General features: G+C 38.5%; 2 pseudogenes; both read right to left on the bottom strand.

Moving 5' to 3' along the window:
• Nucleotides 1–3,087: 3,087 nt before the first annotated feature.
• Nucleotides 3,088–4,227, bottom strand: LOC149153639 (structural maintenance of chromosomes protein 3 pseudogene; annotated as a pseudogene).
• Nucleotides 4,228–7,767: 3,540 nt separating this feature from the next.
• Nucleotides 7,768–8,900, bottom strand: LOC149153638 (structural maintenance of chromosomes protein 3 pseudogene; annotated as a pseudogene).
• Nucleotides 8,901–10,873: the final 1,973 nt, after the last annotated feature.

Below are 10,873 nucleotides of genomic sequence, written 5' to 3'. Positions count from 1 at the left end.
CTCCTATTTCCTTGCGTTGTTCCTAGTGCATGATTCTCACCTCACCAAATGGAACACTACTCTAACACACTGTCAGAACTGCGCAATCCTCAAGGAACCTTACCTTGATTGCATGCATGAGTTTCCTTTATAGGAAAACACATGCAACTGGTAGTACACTGTCCTTGAAATTTAGCTCAACTGGGTCTTTCTTAGAATAGACATGCATGAGTTTTTGATGAAGGAATCTTTAGTTATTTGGAGTACAATGGTTAAGTGCATGCATGCATCAACTGAATGATAACTCACAATTAGTTCCTCAAATAGTTTGGAACTAATTTAACTGGACTTAACTCAGTAAACTGAGCTAACTAATTACAACTCAAATATAACTCAATCTTATCTCCTTAATTAAGGGATAATCTCCTTAATTTAAGGGAAAACTGTTGCATGAATGCAGAAAGACTTCTAACTTTAATTTCTCCAACTAATTAATCCATAATTAATTAATTAATTATTTGCAAACAACTGGTGAGACTAAATTCGATTTTAATTCACAATTTTAATTCAAGGAAAAATTAAAATTGGAATTTCCGAATTCTATTTTTATCATTTCTTATTGTTATTTTCAACAACCAGCGCAATGCTGCATCCTTGAGGGTAGATGGAAATAGTTTTAACTTTTGCTCATCATCTGTATAGTCATAGGTTTGGCATATAACAACAAACTAAAATAGGAAAGTGTTAGGGTCCTCTGAGGTCAGGCCATGGAAATGAGGTAGAGTAGAGGGGCTTATATTCTTCATCTTAGTGTCCCCATTAGTTTCCCTGATGGGGAAGGCACCCTCAATTCTCTCTCTATTTCCTTTGTCATTTCGGTTTTCAGCCATTGGTTCAGTAGGAATGGGTTCCTCTTCTTCTTATTACCTTGTATGTTCTTCAAATATGTCATGTTGCTCACCTAAAGGCTCCTCCAGTTCACAACCATCGAAGAAGAGAGAAGGTTGGTTATTGGATGCAGTGGGGGTATTTGGCAAGAATTTCCCTAAACTGTCCCTATTCCTATGAGGCATGAAAGGAAATGTTTTTGGGTTGGTTTTTGTAAGATTTTTTTAGTTGGAAAGTAGTTTGCAGAAATGAAATTACTGATTGAATGAAAACTACTATAGAAAGAAAAGTTACTTGTTGAATTGAAATTCTACTTGCAGAATGGAAAGGAAAGTAGATAATGACAACTGAAAGAAAGCAAGCTACTAGATTAATTTTGCAGAAATAAACTAGTGGCAGAAAATTGAAGATTAGAAATAGAAGAAAAGAAAGCAGTAATCACATTCTACTTAGACACCTCCCCGGCAACGACGCCAAAAAGTGATGAGCGCTAGTATTGAAGCAAGGATGTTGCAACTCCTGGGATACCAAGTTTACTTATCAACCTGAGGTTCGTACAAACTTGGAGGTGACAGTGCTATATGCACAAGTAAAAGTGAAGGTCTTGACTATTGTCACTTTTCATCTGGCGAGAGGCCCCAGGGGTTTCAAGCCAGACTTCTGTTATCACAAAATCAGGTACTGAAGGCTGCCAATCAGCAAGACTCTGTGTAACTGTTTCAAACCAGGCTTTAGACTAAGGTTTAGCCTCCTTAGTCAGAGAGGGCTCTCTCACAGATTATGAATATGGACTAATGACAAGGAAAGATGGCTAACTCTTTAAAAAACACATGAAAATAAGCTGGCTGGACAAATATCAAATTGTTTCCCATTGGGCTTATGGAGTCTCACACATCTCAGCAAACAAAAACACCATCTTTTCATAGAAATCAGGGCTCTTTACATCTAATGTTCAAACACAACTTACATAAAACACAGTTTGCCAAAGCATACAGGAAGTCAGAGCATGATACATGAGTTCTGAGTGATTATGCCATAACAAGACTATAAAAGAACATTAAGAGAATAAACCACCATACATTTGAACAATAAGATCTATTGAGAATCCTGAGAAGAAACAACAGCTGTTTGCATTACTGAAATCTGCTTTACATAAACCAAAATAGACTTGTTCTTTTTCAAAACATCCAACCTCTATTACATAGATCATTCTCCTCTATATAGACACATACTTCTAACTGCTTAGAGCTTCCACCTCCAGCATGAGGGGAGCTCGATGATTGCCATTGATTACCCCTATCCGCTATTGAACTAACCTATTAAATACAATCAGCACTAACTGAAGTTCTAAAAAGTCCTAATTTAATTATAACTCTAATTCTATCTCCTTCGTTGAAGATTCCTTCTTGCAGCTTTGACACCTGGCTTTCTCTTCGTTCAGCTGAGATGGCATGAGATGGCATAAGATGGGCAATTAATGTCCCATGCTGGCTTTGAATACCGAAGGCTTTGATCTGTTCTGTATTGGCCGAAAATATCCCTAAATTTTCGGTTCTGGTCCCCCATCACCGAGTATACAGCAGTGGATACTTTAATTCTTTAATAACCCAAGAGAATAGGGTAACACCATGCTCCTGATATGCTGGAGGCTTCCTTGGTAGACAGGTGTGCCAGCCAAAACTTTTCGTATGCAGCTCTGCGTTTAAAATCACCACCTACAGCAGTTTCGTAGCGCGCTAAGAAACTGCTGTGTGATTTCAAAAACACAGTCTTGTAATATGCATAATAAATTCTACTGTATTTTTAATGGTCCCTGGTCCTCATCTACTTCTCTTATTTGATAAGAGATATATATGATCTGGAAATGAAAGCAATCAACATCAAGATCTTGTCAGCTCAATACCACTAGGGGTATAATCAGTTATCTGAACTATTTTTGAAGAACCTGAGAGCTGAGATAACTTCAGTATTGGAATGAGTGTTGTGTCTTGAATTTGCTCCAAACAATTTCACCTTGTTGCAATAATGCAAGAGATTGGTCTTCTGCGGTTATCAAGGCCCTAAATTCATGAGACATATCTACACACAAATAGCTATTTATAAAACCTTTTGTAAGATACCCTTTTTGATGGATTACGAAATATAAGCCATGATACCATAATTTGCAACTGCTACCTTCGAACATACTGATCTCTGAATCTGATGGTGGAATATTGGATGTTACCCTACTGCAGCATAGTAAAAGTCCTTCAAAGATTCTACAGCTTCCAATTTCAAATCTTCAATGTCTATTCTTAGGCGCTCCAAATTAATGACCTCTGTCTGTCTCAAACTTCGATCAGCCTTGAACTTATATAACCTGCGCTCCATTAGTACTATATCCTTAATGCCATAATAGTCAGAAAGCATGTGAGTTAAATAACCTCTTCCAGCCCCAAACTTTACAACTTTTAGATGGGATTTCAACTGTTCTATCTCCTCTAGTTTTGCCTTTGCATCCTGTAATTCCTTTTCAAAAATAGTATACTCCAGTGACCTTCGTTTCTTGTCCAATTGCTGGTATTTTTTCAGTTCCTCTTTCTCTTCATCAAGTTCCTTTAATCTTTCCTCAATATACTGAACAACTTCAATAATTTGTTTCCTCTTGTTTTCAGTTTCCTGCATAATTTTTACACTTTCCTTGCGTCGTTCCTCATATACACGGGTGCCCTCTATTTCCTTGAGCAAATCCAATCGTTCTGAGTCCTTCATTAATGTTAAGGAAGCTATTTTTCCCTGTTGCACAACATAGTATGGATTTGAGCGAGAAAACCCAGCACTTTCTAACAGATTCATAACCTCTGTCTTCGTGATATGTTTCTTATCCAAAAAGTACTCGTCCTTTTTCAAACCAATAGTCCTTCACAAACGCACTTCCTCCCTGTCAACCGGAATGCGGTTATCGATGTTATCAAAAACTATCTCCACGAATGCTGACAATACTTGATGACCCGCACCTTCATGTAACAATGCTTGCCTATCTTCAGCACGGAGGTTGTGGAATAAGTCACTGAGAACAAACCGTATTGCATGAAAAAAATTTGTCTTTCCTGACCCATTGGCACCAACCACACAATTATGCTTGGAGCTAAATGGCTCTGTTGCAACCTGCTCCTTGTAACTTTTGAAACCCTCAATAATCACCTGCTTTATGTACATCTTTGAAGCTGGAAAGTCTGCGGCCGAGAGTGGAGAAAGCAGACGAGTTCGAGTTAACAGAAGTCGAACCTCTCACCTCCGAATCGCCAATATTTTTGGGGAGAAGAAATGTTTCATCGAGCGGGAAATAGCGTCTGCCATAAGCTTGAAGTCTTCGCAGGCTTTTTAAAAAAAAAAAAAAAAACAAATGTCAACCAGGTGTCTATGTCCTCTGTTGGTGGAAGAACTAATGCACGAACAGCTAGTATTGTTTGCCAAACCTCAACATCTCGTTTGGTTCCTTGTATCCGATCAAAACACAAAGATTAGAACATGAGGCACATACTAAAATGCAAACACATTTTGTTTGTCAAAAACTCATTACTGACACGTACACGATCCCCCAACCATGTATTCCCAATGTACTTGGAGATGATATATATACTAACACTTAGTCGATAACCAGCTTCATATATATTTGCTGCTTTTCCAACATAATTAACCTGAGTTGGGATCAGAAGGGCTTCATTGACTTGAGAAAGGCGATTGTCCCAGGAAAGGATCTTCAAGGTATTCGTCTCAGGGAGAGCACTGAGCAAATCTGTGTTGCTACAAACGAGCTTAATGCACTGCTTCCTTGAAAACACTGTCGCTGCTCTCATCTTCATTTCTGGAGGGAAACAGAACTCTGTACAATAGGCATGCTAGGATTTTGGCCTTCACTGAAAACTCGAACAAATCCCCAATTTCGTAGCACGCTACGAAACCACCTAAACATGTAGCGCTGCGAAACTGCTAAAGGATTTATGCGCTGCGAAAACACTTTGTCCTTAAGCTAGTCTGAGCAATTTTTGGAAACAGAATTTTCAGTGATAACAGTGGCTCCACTTGGGATAGTGTGCCCTTGTGGTACACTAAGAACTCGCAGGTCCAGTGCCTTATCTATTTATGACAAACAGAAATTTACTTGACAAGCATGACTGTAGGATAAAGAAAGCTACATCTACTGAAAAATGCTCAGTTAACCTTGAGCTTATTTGCATTTACCTACCTACCTACCCTAACAATTTCAACTTCTTTCTGCTCAATCAACATGAAATTTCCAATGTAGCCAATCCTCTGTTTTATCTGATATTTGAGTTTTTTGACTGCATCGGAGTTCAGAGCTACAACAATATTGTGATGACCACTGCCACTGAAATTGCCTCTAATCTTTATAGGAAAACTGAAAAACTTGAGAGTAAAACTCTTCCATGTAATCAGCTACAGGATCCCAGAATACATGATCAGCTTGTTTTTCCTTGTAACTTTCCAGCTGTGCAAACTGATCTTCAACAGCAGTGTTCAGTTCCTCAATCGTGAAAGAGAAAGGAACCAGCATTCTCTCCTTGCGTTCTGCCATAGAAAACCTCTGAAAATAATGATCATGATTATGAAAACTGTATGCCTGAATTTGACCTTCTAAACCTTCAATTTCTTTCTCAATGTCCTCAGCAACTTCATCCAAAAATCTCATCTTATCCTCTGCTTTACAGTCAAATGACTTTAGATACGAGGACAAGGACAAAGAAAAATTTTCACCTATTTCTTCATTAATATGATCATCATTCCATTGTTTGAAACCCTCAACTAAAGGAGAATTTGCCACCACCTCTGACCTATCTATCCATTCCTCCAAAAACATAAGCCATAAGTCCTGAAATGACTTAATGGATTTGATAGGAAAACTTTCAATCCATTGTTTACATTTCCCTTGAAGTGAATCATAGAATAACATAATACAAACATCCTCATGTTTAACTCTAAGAAGCTCAGAAAAATGACAGAAATCTGAGATATGCTTCAGAGTTAAACTCAAATCTTCTCCATTAAATTTTGGACCATTCCTTAGAAAATATGCATCCTTGGGAAAATGATTTGGGAAACCATGAATTCCTGAAAAATCTATGCATGCATACCTTGAACTAAGAATGGTAGCTTCTGGGTCCTTCATAATTCTAGTGGAATCACCACGAATCTATGACTTTCGAATTCTTCAATAATGGAGTCGCCAAGGTAGATTTGCAGCCTCGAAAACCTTTTTTGAACTCCTGCTACCTTCAGAAATTCAACTTTATAACTACGGGAATGAGTAATCTTCAGACTCCCGGCAGACGCACCAAAATGTTATCACAAAATCAGGTACTGAAGGCTGCCAATCAGTAAGACTATGTGTAACTGTTTCAAACCAGGCTTTAGACTAAGGTTTAGCCTCCTTAGTCAGAGAGGGCTCTCTCACAGATTATGAATATGGACTAATGACAAGGAAAGATGGCTAACTCTTTAAAAAACACATGAAAATAAGCTGGCTGGACAAATATCAAATTGTTTCCCATTGGGCTTATGGAGTCTCACACATCTCAGCAAACAAAAACACCATCTTTTCATAGAAATCAGGGCTCTTTACATCTAATGTTCAAACACAACTTACATAAAACACAGTTTGCCAAAGCATATAGGAAGTCAGAGCATGATACATGAGTTCTGAGTGATTATGCCATAACAAGACTGTAAAAGAACATTAAGAGAATAAACCACCATACATTTGAACAATAAGATCTATTGAGAATCCTGAGAAGAAACAACAGCTGTTTGCATTACTGAAATCTGCTTTACATAAACCAAAATAGACTTGTTCTTTTTCAAAACATCCAACCTCTATTACATAGATCATTCTCCTCTATATAGACACATACTTCTAACTGCTTAGAGCTTCCACCTCCAGCATGAGGGGAGCTCGATGATTGCCATTGATTACCCCTATCCGCTATTGAACTAACCTATTAAATACAATCAGCGCTAACTGAAGTTCTAAAAAGTCCTAATTTAATTATAACTCTAATTCTATCTCCTTCGTTGAAGATTCCTTCTTGCAGCTTTGACACTTGGCTTTCTCTTCGTTCAGCTGAGATGGCATGAGATGGCATAAGATGGGCAATTAATGTCCCATGCTGGCTTTGAATACCGAAGGCTTTGATCTGTTCTGTATTGGCCGAAAATATCCCTAAATTTTCGGTTCTGGTCCCCCATCACCGAGTATACATCAGTGGATACTTTAATTCTTTAATAACCCAAGAGAATAGGGTAACACCATGCTCTTGATATGCTGGAGGCTTCCTTGGTAGACAGGTGTGCCAGCCAAAACTTTTCGTATGCAGCTCTGCGTTTAAAATCACCACCTACAGCAGTTTCGTAGCGCGCTACGAAACTGCTGTGTGATTTCAAAAACAGAGTCTTGTAATATGCATAATAAATTCTACTATATTTTTAATGGTCCCTGGTCCTCATCTACTTCTCTTATTTGATAAGAGATATATATGATCTGGAAATGAAAGCAATCAGCATCAAGATCTTGTCAGCTCAATACCACTAGGGGCATAATCAGTTATCTGAACTATTTTTGAAGAACCTGAGAGCTGAGATAACTTCAGTATTGGAATGAGTGTTGTGTCTTGAATTTGCTCCAAACAATTTCACCTTGTTGCAATAATGCAAGAGATTGGTCTTCTGCGGTTATCAAGGCCCTAAATTCATGAGACATATCTACACACAAATAGCTATTTATAAAACCTTTTGTAAGATACCCTTTTTGATGGATTACGAAATATAAGCCATGATACCATAATTTGCAACTGCTACCTTCGAACATAATGATCTCTGAATCTGATGGTGGAATATTGGATGTTACCCTACTGCAGCATAGTAAAAGTCCTTCAAAGATTCCACAGCTTCCAATTTCAAATCTTCAATGTCTATTCTTAGGCGCTCCAAATTAATGGCCTCTGTCTGTCTCAAACTTCGATCAGCCTTGAACTTATATAACCTGCGCTCCATTAGTACTATATCCTTAATGCCATAACAGTCAGAAAGCATGTGAGTTAAATAACCTCTTCCAGCCCCAAACTCTACAACTTTTAGATGGGATTTCAACTGTTCTATCTCCTCTAGTTTTGCCTTTGCATCCTGCAATTCCTTTTCAAAAATAGTATACTCCAGTGACCTTCATTGCTTGTCCAATTGCTGGTATTTTTTCAGTTCCTCTTTCTCTTCATCAAGTTCCTTTAATCTTTCCTCAATATACTGAACAACTTCAATAATTTGTTTCCTCTTGTTTTCAGTTTCCTGCATAATTTTTAAACTTTCCTTGCGTCGTTCCTCATATACACGGGTGCCCTCTATTTCCTTGAGCAAATCCAATCGTTCTGAGTCCTTCATTAATGTTAAGGAAGCTATTTTTCCCTGTTGCACAACATAGTATGGATTTGAGCGAGAAAACCCAGCACTTTCTAACAGTTTCATAACCTCTGTCTTCGTGATATGTTTCTTATCCAAAAAGTACTCGTCCTTTTTTAAACCAATAGTCCTTCACAAACGCACTTCCTCCCTGTCAACCGGAATGCGGTTATCGGTGTTATCAAAAACTATCTCCACGAATGCTGACAATACTTGATGACCCGCACCTTCATGTAACAATGCTTGCCTATCTTCAGCACGGAGGTTGTGGAATAAGTCACTGAGAACAAACCGTATTGCATGAAAAAAATTTGTCTTTCCTGACCCATTGGCACCAACCACACAATTATGCTTGGAGCTAAATGGCTCTGTTGCAACCTGCTCCTTGTAACTTTTGAAACCCTCAATAATCACCTGCTTTATGTACATCTTTGAAGCTGGAAAGTCTGCGGCCGAGAGTGGAGAAAGCAGACGAGTTCGAGTTAACAGAAGTCGAACCTCTCACCTCCGAATCGCCAATATTTTTGGGGAGAAGAAATGTTTCATCGAGCGGGAAATAGCGTCTGCCATAAGCTTGAAGTCTTCGCAGGATTTAAAAAAAAAAAAAAAAAACAAATGTCAACCAGGTGTCTATGTCCTCTGTCGGTGGAAGAACTAATGCACGAACAGCTAGTAATGTTTGCCAAACCTCAACATCTCGTTTGGTTCCTTGTATCCGATCAAAACACAAAGATTAGAACATGAGGCACATACTAAAATGCAAACACATTTCGTTTGTCAAAAACTCATTACTGACACGTACACGATCCCCCAACCATGTATTCCCAATGTACTTGGAGATGATATATATACTAACACTTAGTTGATAACCAGCTTCATATATATTTGCTGCTTTTCCAAGATAATTAACCTGAGTTGGGATCAGAAGGGCTTCATTGACTTGAGAAAGGCGATTGTCCCAGGAAAGGATCTTCAAGGTATTCGTCTCAGGGAGAGCACTGAGCAAATCTGTGTTGCTACAAACGAGCTTAATGCACTGCTTCCTTGAAAACACTGTCGCTGCTCTCATCTGCATTTCTGGAGGGAAACAGAACTCTGTACAATAGGCATGCTAGGATTTTGGCCTTCACTAAAAACTCGAACAAATCCCCAATTTCGTAGCACGCTACGAAACCACCTAAACATGTAGCGCTGCGAAACTGCTAAAGGATTTATGTGCTGCGAAAACACTTTGTCCTTAAGCTAGTCTGAGCAATTTTTGGAAACAGAATTTTCAGTGATAACAACTTCTATAGAGTCAGAAGAAGCTTAATTATTTGATGGAAGAAGAGAAAATATATTCTAAGAGAGATACTCTATTGCAGTAATAAAGAAAACATGTAATGCTAAATCACACCATATCCTAATTAACCATTTAAACAGCTATGCTAAGCAGAATTTCTAAATCAATGCTAACCTAATGCTGCTATCTAAGTTACAGAAGTAAAGAGCATCAAACCATACTAATGTGTAAGCAAGGAAACTAAACTAAATTTGTTTTCACTTTTTTTGGTTTTTTTGGTGTTTGCGATGATCAGACAGTGTTGGAATCTGATTGAATAACCAAATCAAAGCTCAGGAGTGGTAGCGTTTAAATAATACACAGAACAAAGTTCAGGAAGGAGTCAAGCAGAAGAGCAATCGAAGATCGAAATCAGTGAAAGGGAGATGTAATGAAGCAGCAGTGCATAGGAACCATTGGATCGGGCGGATCAACGAACAAGACTAATGGAAGATGAGCGGTGGAGATCTTATTGCATGAGATTAAGTGGATAGATGGATGCATCAATCAACGAACATGATTAACGGAAGATGAGTGGTGGAAATCTTATCGCGGAGATTAAGTGAATAGATGGATGGATCGATCAATGAACAGGATTAACGGAAGATGAGCGGTGAAGATCTTATCGCGAGAGATTAAGTGAATAGATGCATGGATCACATCAAGTCATGTGTCGGTAGAAGGGTGGAAAACGTGCGGAATGATGAAGCGGTCTTCATAGGTGGTAAGAATTTTCTCATGCACCCTAAAGCTGTAGGTGGAATTCCTAAATTTTACGCGATTAGCCTAAGTGGGTGACACATAGCACAGGAAAACCACTTTTCTTACGCGGTCTCAATCTAATATTGGTCGTGCAAGAATCCACGCGAGATTGTGCAATAGCTGTTGGATCATGCGAGATTGATCAAAGGTGGATATCAGCCAAGCTAGTTGGTGAGTGGGTGACGCGATAACAATTGGATCAAGCAAAACAGATTGATGGTGGAGATTTGGAGCGCCTAAAGTCAAATGTTGAAATGAATACACAACACACAGTCGATGGTGATTGGTCAAGTTTGTTGCGATCAAACGGTAAGGAAATCTATGGGTATAATTTGATTAACATGTGATTTATTGGCTTCCGCATATATTATGCATGAAGGAAGTGCTGAAGGAAATGAGAATATGAGTGAGATCTTATTACAAAAAGAGAGTGATGGGAAAAGATGACGATGAAATGAACCAAGTACTGAATCA

This window comes from Pinus tabuliformis, chromosome 9, assembly GCF_031772625.1.
Source record: "Pinus tabuliformis cultivar Carrire ecotype Pingquan chromosome 9, CPIR1, whole genome shotgun sequence".
NCBI lineage: Eukaryota > Viridiplantae > Streptophyta > Pinopsida > Pinales > Pinaceae > Pinus > Pinus tabuliformis.
Note: the sequence above shows the minus strand (reverse complement) of the source record. Positions and strands in the feature narration are given on the sequence as shown.